The following is a 14,862-nucleotide window of genomic DNA, read 5'->3' on the forward strand; positions in this document are numbered from 1 at the left end:
ATAGATATAGGACAGATGTGAGAGGTAGTTTCTTTACTCAGAGAGTAGTAAGGGCGTGGAACGCCCTGCCTGCAGCAGTAGTAGATTCGCCAACTTTAAGGGCATTTAAGTGGACATTGGATAGACATATGGATGAAAATGGAATAGTGTAGGTCAGATGGTTTCACAGGTCGGCGCAACATCGAGGGCCGAAGGGCCTGTACTGCGCTGTAATGTTCTAATTCTAATTCTAAAGAGAAGGTATTCCAGAGCCTGGAACCTAGGCAACTCTAGGCACGGCCACCAATGGTGGAGCGATTAAAATCAGGGATGCACAAGAGGCTAGAATTAGAGAAGCGCAGATATCTTGGAGGGCTGTGGGGCTGAAGGAGATTTCAGAGAAAGGGAGGTGCGAGGACATGGAGGGATTTGAAAACAAGGACGAAAATGTTAAAATCAAGATGTTGCTTGACCAGAAGTCAATGTAGGTCAGCGAGCACTGATGTGATGGTGGAACGGGACTTGCAGCGAGTTAAGACACAGGCAACAGAGTTTTGGATGACCTCAAGTTTAGAGACAGTAGAATGTCGGAGACCAGCCTGGAATGCGTTGGAATAGTCAAGTCTAGAGGTAACAAAGGCATGAAATGAGGGTTTCAGCAGATGAGCTGGGGCAGGGCTGAAGTTGGCAATGTTATGGAGGTGGAAGTAGGCGATCTTAGTGATGGCACGAATATAAGTTCAGAAGCTCATCTTGGGGTCAAATATGACACTAAGGTTGCAAACAGACTGGCTTAATCTCAGACTGTTGCTAGGAAGAGGGATGGAGGCATTAACTAGGGAACCGAGTTTGGAGGAGGGACCGAAAGCAATAGCTTCATGGACAAATGTTGTGGAAAGTTAGTGGCATCAGTGGAGCCAATACCTTCAGAAGAAATGGAGAAATGGGGAGTGAAGTACACTGATGAGAAAAGAGAAAAATATATTCAAGGTATGAAAAAGTAATATCTGCCTTAGTTAATTGTTTTGCTCATTGGTTGAGACAGACAATGCATACAAGCAAGCAGGCTACATATCTTTAGCCAAGCAGCAAGACATCACACTTCAGATATCCACAGTAGCCAAAATTACCTGAAAATCAGCATATCTATTTGGTATACTGTACATGGTCAATGAAGTGAACTTGATGTTTATTTTAGCAAAATGTTTTAAATAATTTGAATATGTAGCTGTATTATAGCAACTCTACGATTAGATTACTGAGCATTACCCTTGAATATTCCTTTACAAATTGAGCAAAGAAAAGAGACACACAGAAAATATAATGTACAGAACACAATGTGATACCTAGTGACTCCAATGGCAGTGAAGGAAAACATGTTACAGATAATTGATCTTCAAGCTTGAATTCAAACAAAAAAAAAAATCTTATTCTGAACAACCAGATGCTTATATTTATATTTTTTATATGTTTATCTATTCCACTTTAGACCTTGCATAGAGCATAAATATACTATGATCAATCAGCACATAGGTTTCATCGGTCTAATAAAAAAAAACATCTGTCTACATTATTTTTCCACATAATATTGCAACAAAAACTCATTGCCAATTTGTACAGAATAAGCCTACCTGTACTGCCATAGGAAACCAGGCTGTGGGGAGCAGCAAGACAGAAAACACTTGTCAACAATTCAGTGAAGCAGAAGAGTCTCCTATACATGCTTCTCTTTATATTGTTTCTTTTCAAATATTTTTCTTTATTAACAAAAGATTTGAAAAGAAACAGTCTACCAGGTGTGCCATATGTGAGGCTCTACAGTTCCAACTGACAGCCAGTGGTTCCTCCCAATAGTCATAGAATTATCAGTGCACTCCTCATTCCAAAGTAGTCTCCATTATTTGTCAATGAGTCATAATGTTATGCAGCATAGAAACAGGGCCTTCGGCCCATCATGTCCGTGCCGACCATCAAGCACCTAACTATTCTAATCCCATTTTCCAGCACTTGGCCCGCAGCCTTGTATGCTATGGCATTTCAAGTGCTCATCTAAATACTTCTTAAATGTTGTAAGGGTTCCGGCCTTTACCACCTCTTCAGGCAGTGCGTTCCAGATTCCAACCACCCTCTGGGTGAAAAGATATTTCCTCAAATCCCCTCTAAACCTCCTGCCCCTTACCTTAAATTTATGACCCCATTGTACTGCTCACCTTGGGCTTCCCTCCATTTATGTGCACCCATAATGACCACGTATGCGCAATTCACAAAGACAATTTCAACTACTGGATTTTTCAGCATCTGTCAACATCAAGTGGCTGGGAGCTCAGCCTTCGATGGAAGTCTCACAGGTTAACACTTCAAATATCAATTTACAGAAAGTGGTGCAAAACACAGAAGCTGAAGGGAAATGCTCATATTAGTACAATTAGATGAAAAGCTTGCCATTATCAAGGCCACTCCAAAGAGAAAAATTGGAGAACCACCAAATTCTTTCATGTAGGAATTTGCGGGATAAATGTCAATAAATGCCTAGGTCAATAACAACTTTCAATGTTTCAAGGGTTTACTGGAATTTTAGACATGATGCAGCATGGCACTTTTTTTTTAACAATTTAAAAACTTTTCAATGCCTCTAACCAATTCCACTCCATGTACAATCTGTGCAAAAACTGGGGGGACCAAGGGATGGACATAAAAGAAAAAAAATTCACAGCAGTGCTTACCGATTCCATAGCTCTCCACCACGGCATGTATTTGTTCCAATGGAGGTATGCACCAGCTTTGATGTCAGTGCTCTGAAATTATGTTAGAGATATCTAGTTAGTTATTAGCAGAGTACAGCTGAAATAATGTCAAGCTTAAATAACACATGCAGCTCAGAACACAAGCTATGAAAACAGAAGCATCTTTCATCAGTCTTTCCACTTCTGTGAAACAGAAAATTTATACACAAGCTTAGATCAACTTCTGCGCACACATTGTACTGAGTTTTTGAAATGTATCACACGTATCTTAATGCATCCAGTCATGGTACTGCAAGTCATTTTAACCTCTGAACAGCAATGTCTGTGAAATCAGCAATAGCATCAGCTGCCATTTCTCAGGTTTACTCGGAACTCCAGGACTAATGCAGTCCACTAGACTCTACTTACTGCAACATTCAGCACAGGAATTCCTACAAAGGCCATTGGCCAAACTAGGCTGAAGACTTAAGTTGTTGCAACATCAAAAGGCATTTTTCCTCCAACCTTCTCCTTTGCTTTTCAAGTGCTGATCTGTGCTGGGTGAAGTTCCACAGTGCTTCAACAAACTTTTGGGACCTCACCCAAGTGACAATTCTTTGTGCAAAGCTGGAGTGCTTGTTCAGCTACAAATAACATCACAGCCAAATCTAATTCTGTTCTCACCCACTATCCAGCAAAAGTCCATCAAATAGGAAATGGACACCTTGGTGGACTTTCTTCTTGAAAGGGCAGTTATCACATGCAAATATGAACATTCTAGGAGTGGAATTAAGGGGGCCAAAAAATAGGTCTAATCTTTCCCCTTTATACTCAAATCACAGTGGATATTGATAATGAAAATACCTATGAAAAAGTACACAGTTGATGTTGACAGGAGACAGTCTCCTGGAAGCTCCTGGCAGAATGACTTTTAAATAGGTTCCGGGCTGCAAGTTCAAACATTGAAATTCCAAGACCATTCTCTGATAGGACCATATGAATCAAAATCCACTCCTTCATAACTTTTAAAAATAGGATGGAAAAAAGTTATTTGCTTTCTTCTTCCCCCTTACATGTTCCAATCCAATGTACTGTTGCCTTGAGGCAACAGACAGTTGATTCCAGGGTTTCTCCCAAAACATGACATGGTGTGCGCCCCCCATATTGTAGGAAACGTCTATTTGCGTGGAAATTTTCACACTTTAAATTACAACAACATAATAAATTGGAACCAGAGTAGGTCATTTGGCCCCTCGAGCCTGCTCCACCATTCCTGCCTGCCCTCCATAACCCTAGACTTCCTTGCAGATCAAAAATCTGACCAACTCAGCCTCGAACATATTCAATGACACAGCCTCCACTGCTCTTTTGGTTAGAAAATTCCGAAGATTAACCACCCTCTGACAGAAGAAATTCCTCCTCAACTCTGTCTTAAAAGGGAGACCCTGCATTTTGAAACTGTGCCCCCTAGTTTTAGATTCCAAAGGAAAACGCCCTCTCAACATCGAACCTGTCAAGCCCCCTCAGAATCTTATATGTTTCAATAAGATCACCTCTCATTCTCCTAAACTCCAGTGAGTATTGGCCTAACCTACTCAACCTTTCCTCATAAGACAAACCCTTCAACCTAGTGATCATTCTCTGAACTGCTTCCAATGCAAGTATATCCCTCCATAAGTAAAGGGACCAAAAATGTACACTGTACTCTAGATGTGGTCTCACCAATGCCCTGTACAGTTGCAGCAAGACTTGCCTATGTTTATATTCCATTCCCCTTACAATAAAGGCCAACATTCCATTTACCTTCCTAATTACTTGCTGTACCTGCATGCTCACTTTCTGTGATTCATGTACAAGGACACCCAGATCCTTCTGTAACGCAGCATTCTGCAGCCTCTCTTCATGCAAGTAATATTCTGCTTATCTATTCTTCCCACCAAAGTGGACAACCTCACATTTTCCCACATATACTCCATCTGCCAAATTTTTGCCCACTCATTTAATCTATCTATATCTCTTTGCAGACACTTTGTGTCCTCCTCACAACTTGCTTTCCTACCTATCCTTGTAACATCTGCAGATTTGACAATACACTTGGTCCCTTCATCCAAGTCATTAATATAGATCTTAAATAGTTGGGGCTCCATTACTAACCTATGCGGCACTCCACTTATTAGTTTGTCAACCTGAAAATGCCCAATTTACCCCGACTCTCAGTTTCCTATTAGTTAGCCAATCCTCCATCCATGCAAACAGATTACCCCAACACCGTGAACTCTTATTTTGTTGTTATGATCCTGTAGTTTCTTTTTTCGGGAAGAATGCGGTGTGCCTTTAAGGCTAGGAAAAGGAGCCGTACTGCTTTAAGGCAACAGGCTCCAGAAGCTGAGTCAAAGAATGCATTTTCGTTGCCCCGGGATGCAACCATTCGGAGACTGTGATTCAAAGGGTACATTCTCGTTACCTTGGATACAGCCACTCGGACTGAGCATTGAGAGATACATTTGTTACAAATTAATTTTGAACTGCCTTATAGTGTAAGCAGACTGTTCTAAGAGGACAGACACGGACAGCTGTGTGTTAGAACCGGAAAGAGGTGCTCTCAGCCCATTTAAACTGAAGGAAGAGAATTTACTCTGTTTATTTATTATTCTCTCTCAAAATTCTAAAAAGTCAAGCCAAAACCGAGATCTCTGATAATTTAAACTGAAGGAAGGTAAGTTAGACTAACAATCTTTCATCCCTCAAAAATTCTAAAGCCAGATTAATTCTATTGAACGTGGTTGCGAGTTGTTGATCTACTGCGGTCATTGCTGGAGAAGGAAAGCATCACTTACTGCTGGAATTAGACTACGGACTGTTCTACTGTTGAAGAACCTATTTTCTCCCCATCGGACGGCTGTGAGGACTTCAAGCAACCTTGGAATTTTTTACCTCTGGCATAAGCATAAATTTGCAAAGACTCTAATTTTTCTATTTTAAATGTTGTTTATATCTTCGTAGTGTTTTAAGAATTTAGTTTTTCTAATTAAACAGTTAATTTGTTGATTTAAAGACACCTGGTTTGGTTAGCCTCTTTCGGGGTTAATAGATGGTACAATTTGGCTGAGTCTTTCTTTAATTTGGAAAGTTTAAGATGATATGTTAGACAATCTGTGGAGGGACAGGATTGAATTAACAGTGCGTTTCTCCCACCACAATCAGAATCCTATATTTTGATTGGGGGCTTTGACTGGAGCGTTCAGTCATAACATTTTGTAGTAATTTTTCATGTGGCACCTTAGCAAATACCCTTTGGAAATCCAAATACACTACATCTACTGGTTCCCCTTTATCCACCCTGCTTGTTACATCCTCAAAGAACTCTAATAAATTTGTCAAACAGGATTTCCCTTTCATAAAACCATGTTGACTGCCCGATTGCATTATGATTTTCTAAATGTCCTGTTACTACTTCCTTAATAATGGATTCTAGCATTTTCCCCATGACAGATGTTGGGCTAACTGGCCTACAGTTTCCTGTTTTCTGTCTCTCTCTTTTCTTGAATAGGGGTGTTACATTTGCAATTTTCCAATACATTGGGACCATTCCAGAATCTAGGGAGTTTTGGAAGATTACAACCAATGCATCCACTATGCCTGCAGCCACTTCTTTTAGGACCCAAGGATGCAGGCCACCAGGTCCAAGGGGCTTGTCAGCCTTTAATCCCATTAGTTAGCAATTGTTTTAAGTTCCTCCCTTTTGCCTCTTGATTTTCTATTATTCTTAGAATGCTTTTAGTATCTTCTACTGTGAAAACAGATACAAGGTATTTGTTCAAAGTCTCTGCCATTTCCTCGTTTCCCATTATCAATTCCCGAGTCTCATCCACCAAGAGACCAACACTTATTTTAGCTACTCTCTTCCTTTTTATATACTTGTAAAAGCTCTTATTGTCTGTTTTTATATTTCTTACTAGTTTACTCTCATATTCATTTCTCCCTCTATTATTTTAGCCATCCTTTGCTGGTTTCTAAATGTTCCCAATCTTCTGGCCAACCACTAATCTTTGTAGAATTGTATACCTTTTCTTTCAATTTGATACCATCCTTAACTTCTTTAGTTAGCCACGGATGATTCATCCTTCTCGTAGAGTCTTTCTTTCTCAATGGAATATATCTTTATTGAGAGTTATGAAATATCTCCTTAAATGTCTGCCACTGCTTACACTGTCTTACCTTTTAACCTATTTTTACCAGTCCACTTTAGCTAACTCTCTCTTCGTATCTTTATAATTGCCTTTATTTAAGTTTAAGACACTAGCTACAAACCCAAATTTCTCACCTTCAAACGGAATGTGAAATTCTATGTTATGAGCACTCTTCCTGAGAGGACCACTTACTATGATACTAATTAATCCTGTCTCATACCCAAGTCTAAAATAGCTTGTTACCCAGTTAGTTCCTCAACGTACTGTGCTAAAAAACTGTCCCAAATACACTCCATGAACTCATCCTCAAGGCTAGCTTGACCAATTTGATTTGTCCAATCTGTTTGAAGATTAAAATCACCCACAATTACTGCAGTATCTTTTTTCAAAGCCCCAATTTCTTGATTTATACACTAACCTACAGTGTAGCTACTGTTAAGGGACCTATAAACTATTCCCACTTGTGACTTCTTTCCCTTGTTATTTCTTATCTCCACCCAAGCTGAATCCACTTTATCATTACCCATATCATTACCCGGCACTATTGCCTTGTCCTTTCTTGTTAACTTCCTAAATTTCCCTTCACCTGAACCCTCCCCGCCCAACTATTTAGTTTAAAGCCCTCTCTACAGCCCCAGTTATTTGATTTGAGTCAAAGCGACTCAATTGTTTTCTTTTAGATGGATGAAAAATTAAGTACCAAGGATCTGCTCTGTGTCTTCAGTGGCAAACTAAAGGCCATAATCAGCCATGAGGAGAATATTGGCCAGGAACCACTACAAAGCAAAACACTTTTGTACTTTACAGCAAGTTCTCACTCGCCACCAGAGGTAGTTAATAAGATTTTGATAGCAAGTTTTTTTTTTAATTCAAGGAAGAAATTGGAGAGCAAGATCCAGATCAACAAGGTAGCAGGTTTCTTCCAATATCATTTATAAAAATGTTCCCACCTCAGTCAAATTAAGTCTATGGCAAGAGATAGTCAAAACAAATTTGGCAAGGGACACACCTCTATTTTCACATCTCACATGGTCTCTTCCCATTTCTGTCTGTGGGACAATCATAAAATTGCCCCCACCTTTGACCTTTGGGATGGTTGCATTTACCATGAGGTTGGTTTTTCATCCCTGTCCCACGTTTTAGTAATGAATTAGGTTTGATTTACTGCTTCTTTAAAAGTGCACTTAGATTGCAGTCAACAGTTCTGGTTGCTAAGCTACAAAGGGAAATTTATAAGCACTGAAGGCAAAAGGAACAGGAATTATGCAAAGTGTAAGAAGAATGACCCATGGTAAATATTGAAAGGCTACAGACTAGAAAACAAGATGGTTAAGGAAGATCCCACTGAATTGTATAAAAATATTAAATGGCTTAAAATAACACTGAATATTGCTTTAAAATAAGGCAAGGTAATCTGACTAGAAATCATAAATGCAAACTGCGGAAAAATACAAAATACAAAAAAAATTACCAGAAGGAACAACTTGACGCAATGTACAATTAATATCTAAAATAATCTGCCAAACATTGCAATAGAGATAATAGATAATTGGACATTCAAAACAGTGGTGAAGGTTGAATATTACAGACAGGCTTCAAAGGATTTTATGTTTTTTTATCCTGGACTTTGTGATCTTTGTGAGGTGATATTACAAAGAAGTTTCCTTCACCATGTTCAGACAAAGCACAGAGGCCTTTAACTGAATTTAGCGAGATTCTTAGTGGAATTTGAATCAGAGAAACTAGTAATGTCTGCAAATCGGAAAGTACTGCATTGTTTCTTTCTGATTGCACCTCTTTTTATAGCTCATTAGTCTATCTTGTTTGAGAAGCTATTTTTGCTCATGTTTGTTCTGATAAGTGTAGAGTCTATTTTTACTGGCTGTTACTCCTCACTTCTATGGATCCTTTAAAATAACATACAATAAAATTAGACCTTTTGGGCTGTTGCCCCAAGAACATTATAGCTGACATGTATTGATTCAGTTGCCTGAAGTGCACCTCAACATTTGAATGCAGGATTCAATTTACAATGCTGAAAATCAGTATTACTGTACTGGAGTGCTGATCCTCCCCCACCCTCCCCATCCCAACAGCAATGCCCCAGAGACTGAAACACACTTGGCAGGAGAAAAAAAAAAATCAGTCCAGTTTATTGCCTTTGAATTATACCTCGAATAAAACCTATTCGAGTGATGGCTAGATGTCAAAGTGGGTCCAGTTTAGAGCGTAGTATTTCTCCCATTGCAGATCATATTTAAGCATATGTAAAAGAAAGCAAGCTCAGAGAGAAATGGAAAGGCAAATGTTACACAAAATCAGCTATAATGAAATACACCAAAAACCCGGAGCCAAGATGATAAAAGAAGCCAAATGGAGATGGGCTGGGCATTAAAGCCTGGCTACCCGACCCGAACCTGATACACATAGTCGTTGGGTTCGGGTCGGGTAAGGCTGGACTGTACAGTTTTGTATTGTTTTCTTCTTAATCAATGACTTTATGTTTCAATAATATGTTTGATATTTTCAGGTTGGGTTGGGCATGACAAAAAAATTCAAGGACTCAGGCCCAGGTCGGGTTTTAATTTCATACCCGGGTCAGGCTTTACGGGGCATGTTGCTTGAAGAAATTATTACAGGTGGACAAAAAGGCGAATGGAGTGGCAGCCAAGAACAGGGGGAAAAAAAGGGGGAGACCAGGATGACACATCATACCCAGGAACCACATTGACGAGAACAGCAAGGAATAGCGATAAATGCAAAAGGCACGAGGAGGGCTACATCCTGCAGTGGATGAACACGACGATGATGATGGCTACGACAATAATAAAGAAAAGAGTTTTATTTAGCACGTTTCAAACCACCAGACAACTCAAAACAATTTACAGCTAATTAAAAACTTTTGAAGTCAATCACTGTTTTAACACAGGAAACGTAACAGCCAATTTGCACACAGCAAACTTCCACAAACTGCAATGTGATAAGGATCAGACAATCTGTTTAAATGATGCTGATTGAGGAATAAATATTGGCTAGGACACTGGAGATAACTCCCCTGCTCTTCTGCAGAACAGTGCCATAGGATCTTTCACATCCATCTCAGACGGCAGACAGGGCCTTGGTTCAATGTCTCATCCAAAAGTTGGCGTATCCGGCAGTGCAGCACTCCCTCAGTACCACACTGGAATGTCAGCCAAGGTTTTTGCGCTGATGTCCTGGAGTAGGAACATAGGAGGAATAGGCCATTCAGCTCATCAAGCCTGCACTGCCATTCAATTAGATCATGGCTGATCATCTACCTCAACGCCACTTTCCCGTGCTATCCCCATATCTGTTGATATCAACAGTATCCAGATATCGATGGATTTATGTCTTGAACATGCTCAATGATTGAGCTTCCACAGCCCTCTGGGGTAGAGAATTTCAAAGATTCACCACACTCCTCATCTCAGTCTTAAATGGCCTACCCCTTATTCTGAGACTACATCCCCTGGTTCTAGACTCACCAGCTAGGGGAAATATCCTATCTACAGCCACCCTCTCACACCCTGTAAGAATTCTGTAAGTTTCGATGAGATCATCTCTCATTCTTCGAAACTCTAGAGAATACAGGCCCAGTTTCCCACAATGAACCCACAATCTTCTGATTCAGAGGAGAGAATGCTACCAATTGAGCCGCAACTGACACAAGATGCCACTGATCAGTGTACGCAAATTATCAATAATAACCACTCCAATCTAGGGAGCTGTTTGGTCTCTGAAAAGAAATCTATGTATCTCTGTGTCCATAACACCTAGGAGACAAGAGTCACAGAAAGCTACAAATACCCCAAACTCTTTAGTGAAATATATGAATATTTTGTAAGGACTCTAAGACAAAGTTTATCAATGTAAGCATCAATTATTTGGTTTGATGAATTCATTTCAGAACTGCCCCCAACAGCTCAGTGTGTTACTGAACCATATGGAACAGCAAAGTCCAGTCCTGCATCAATGTGAAGATAGCGGATCAGAATTAGGGCAATAATAACAGCTACAACGACCTCTACCTCTCTGCTTTGGTTAGTGGGGGAGGAAGGAATAAAGTGTTTTTGTTCATAATTCATTTCCAGTGACTCCCGCTGGAAAATGTACATGCATAGAGAGATTGAATTTTACAGCCCTGGTGCCAGCTCTCTGAAAGCTATCCATTTAGTCCCATTTCCCTGCATGCTCCTCAACCCTCCTGTTGTGGAGTTAATTTTTTCCCCCTACACCTCCTAATTTTTTCTTGTCCAAGTATTTATCCACTTTCCTTTCAAAAACAAGAGGATATTTCATATCCCTACAACACAATTAAATTTTTCTGCTGATCTTTCCCTTTTTTCAGCAACTATCTGAAACTTATACCCTCGAATTGTAAAGTCAACGACCAGTGGAAATGTTTTTTCTTATTTTCCTCATACTTCCTCATATTTTGAGCATCTCTATCAATGCTCAACTTTCTTTTGTTCAACTGCAAGAGGCCATTTCTAAAACCTCTCATTCCTGGTATCTATTTTTGTGAATCTCTTCAGCACCCTGTCCATGATCTTGATATCATTAAGTAAATCACCCCAAACTGCAGCCTAGCCAATGCTGTTTATAGGTGTAGCATTACCATTTAACTTCTGTACTTTAAGTACCGCCTCCAACAACAGCAACTTATAGTTATTACGTTAAAGGCACTTTACAGGAGCATTTTAAACTAAGTGCGACAGAGAGCTCAAAAAGGAGATATGAGGTCAAATGACCAAAACCTTGATCAAAGAGGTAGGTTTTAAGTAGTGTCTCAAAGAAGGAAAGCAAGGTGGAGGCAGAGAAGCGTAGGGAGGTTATTCCAGACTTTGGGGCCTAGGCAAATGAAGGCACAGCCACCAATGGTGGAGCGATTAAAATCAGGGATGCACAAGAGGCCAGAATGAGAGAAGCACAGATATCTTGGAGGGTTGCGATGTTGGAGTAGATTACAAAGATAAGGAGGGGCAAGGCCATGGAGGGGTTTGGAAACAAGGATAAAAATTTTAAAAATCAGATCACCAAGGTTAAGGTATCACTCAATGCAACAGCTGAGGGGGTCATAACTTGGAGAAACTCAGAATGGGCTTGGAGAATGGTTAAAGAATGAAGATCTTAAAGGAGAGTCTGTGCACAAAGAAGTTGCTAAAGGAATAAGGGAGATACAAAAGGTGTGATTTGGAGAGGAGGACTAGGGCTCCACTGATACAGTTTGGGTGGAGCAAGAATAGCCAGACGGGCAGGCTTGGGTAAAAGGACAAAGCAGTGCCACCTGTGAGCAATGCATTCTGGTCACAAGGCACGTAGTTTGTGTGAACATCACTTCCTGCCGTTTACCGACTAAATTGTTTTTGACTTCTTGTTGCTGTGAGGATTTAAAAAAAGATTGTTGTTTTATTCTGGTATAACAGCCTCTCTTTCGGAAATGAGACCGAATGAGAAATGGAGGTTCAAGGTTTGAAATTAACTGAAAGTTCCACATGATAAAAGTGATCTGCTAATGAATAAACTGACATGTGCCTACAAGTGGGTGTATGTTTAGAGACAGTTTGTGAAAAGCCTATGCAAAGAAGCTTTCTGTGTGGGAGCACAGTGCAGTGAGCATGTGTTTGAATACATTCTCTGGTCCACAACACCAGTCACACTCCCACAATCGCTGTTCTGTTGTTGAATCTATTAGTTTGTTTAATGACTCAGTGTATAATCTCAAGCTTTAAATTAAATCACAGTTTAAACAAAACTCTACATGTTAGAATGTAGAAAATACATTTTCTGTGCCAGGTTATCAATTTGCAATGGTGAAAAAAATTATAAAAATCAGATTCTTTTATCAAAGCAAAATACTGAGTTAACGTTTCAAGTCAGTGACCCTTCATCAGATTCTTGTGATAGTTTGTATTCTAAAGGGTTTATAATGTCTTCAAAACAGCAATTAAGTCTATATGACTTTTTTCAATGACTTAGAAAGGATGCCCAATGTCAAAGGAAGCGTATATTCATGCATTTTCCGATTACCTTCCAGGAGGCCTTTGCCAATGCCAAGGAAATTATTTATTCAACACATGGCGGTACAGATCAAAAAGTAATGCATCATTTGCCAATGCCAAAGCAGGTTTAACCTTTATCTACTGGGTTGGAGCATGCTCCTTAATTCTTCATGCTAGGTCTCTCCCCAACCTGTCGGAGACTGCATAACTGATTTATGTCAGAGGTAAAATCAGAAAATGCTTGAAATACCCAGCAGGTCAGACAGCATCTGTGGAGAGGGAAAGACCAACCTTTCAAGTCAGTGACCTTTTTGTTAGAACTGGAAAAAGCTACAGATTTAACAGTTTTTAAGCAAATACAAAGATAGGGAAAGGGGGTTGGAGGGGAGGAAGGAACAAAATGGAAGGTCTGTGAAATGGTAGAAGTCAAGAGTGTGATTAAATGACAAAATGGATGATGATGCAAGGCGAAAGTGAATGAACAAGTTAAGAAACAGAAGCTGGTTCTAGAGGACCTGTAGGTGGCAGCATCAGTATCATTAGCAGCACCTGCTGCCCCCCAAAAAATGGAAGCCAGGCTTATGATCTAACATTGTTGAGCTTGATGTTGAGGTTGGAAGGTTATAAAGTGTCTAGCTGAAAGATGTGCTGTTCCTCGAGCTTCCATTGAACTCCATTGGAACAGCACCTTATCTTTAAAAAGTAATTTCAGAAAAATGCTTTATACTTGCATTTCTATATAGTTCCTTTCATATTGATCTGTCTTCTGCTTTATGCAATTAAGTTTTTTTGAAGTGAAATGACTTAAGCAGACAGATAACCAGATTCATTGGTTTAATAGAATCATAGAATGTTTACAGCACAGAAGGAGGCCAATTTAGCTAGTCCCATTCCCCTGCAAATTGTTCCCTTCAGGTGCTGATCTGATTCCCTTTTGAATGCCATCATTGAATCTTCATTCACCATCCTTTAAGGCAGTGTATTGCATATTGTAGGCACTTGCTGTGTTTTTAAAAAAAATTCTCATATCGCCTTTGGTTCTTTCGATAGTCGCCTTAAATAGGTGTCCTCTGGTTCTCGACCCTTCTGCCAATGGGAGCAGTTTCCCCTGTCTAGACCCCTCATTATTTTTGAACATTGCTATCAAACTTTCTCTCAACATTCTCTCCTCTTATAAGATCATAAGAAATAGGAACCCGAGTAGGCCATTCAGCCCCTTGAGCCTGCTCCGCCATTCAATAAGATCATGGCTGATGTGTGATTGTGGCCTTAACGCCACTTTCCTGCCTGCCCTCCATAACCCTGGACTCCACTGTAGATCACAATTGTCTAATCCAGCCTCCTCTGCTCACTGGGGAAGAGAATCCCAAAGACTAACGATCCTCTGGGGGAAGATATTCTTCCTCATCTCTGTCTTAAAAGGGAGACTCTTCATTTTGAAACTGTGCCCCCTAGTTTTAGATTCCCTCATGAGGGGAAGCGTCTCAGCACTGAAGCTATCAAGCCCCCTCAGAATCTTTTATGTTTCAATAAGTTCACCTCTCGTTCTTCTAAACTCCAATGAGTATAGGCTTAACCTTTCCTCATAAGTCAATCCCGTCATCCTAAGAATCATCCTAGTGACCATTCCCTGAACTGCTTCCAATGCAAGTGTATCCCTCCTTAAGAAAAGAGACCAAAACTATACATAGTACTCTAGATGTGGTCTCACCAATGCCCTGTACAGTTGCAGCAAGACTTGCCTACGTTTATATTCCATTCCCCTTACAATAAAGGCAACATTCCATTTCCCTTTCTAATTACTTGCTGTACCTGCATGCTAACTTTGTGATTCATGTACAATTACACCCAGATCCTTCTGTAACGCAGCATTCTGCAGCCATGTAAGTAATATTCTGCTTTTCTATTCTTGCCACCAGGGAACAACCTCACATTTTCCCATATTAT

General features: G+C 40.0%; 1 protein-coding gene across 2 annotated transcripts in view; it reads right to left on the reverse strand.

The window, feature by feature from the left end:
• ankrd11 (ankyrin repeat domain 11) overlaps positions 1-14,862 on the reverse strand; it is a 356,528-nt gene that overhangs the window by 301,291 nt on the left and 40,375 nt on the right. For both annotated transcript variants that reach the window (XM_068049259.1, XM_068049257.1), the window contains exon 2: positions 2,703-2,774. The gene's annotated coding sequence lies outside the window, so the exon portion shown is untranslated. The remainder of the gene's footprint in view (positions 1-2,702; positions 2,775-14,862) is intronic.

Source organism: Heterodontus francisci, chromosome 17 (genome assembly GCF_036365525.1).
Source record: "Heterodontus francisci isolate sHetFra1 chromosome 17, sHetFra1.hap1, whole genome shotgun sequence".
Taxonomy (NCBI): Eukaryota; Metazoa; Chordata; class Chondrichthyes; order Heterodontiformes; family Heterodontidae; genus Heterodontus; species Heterodontus francisci.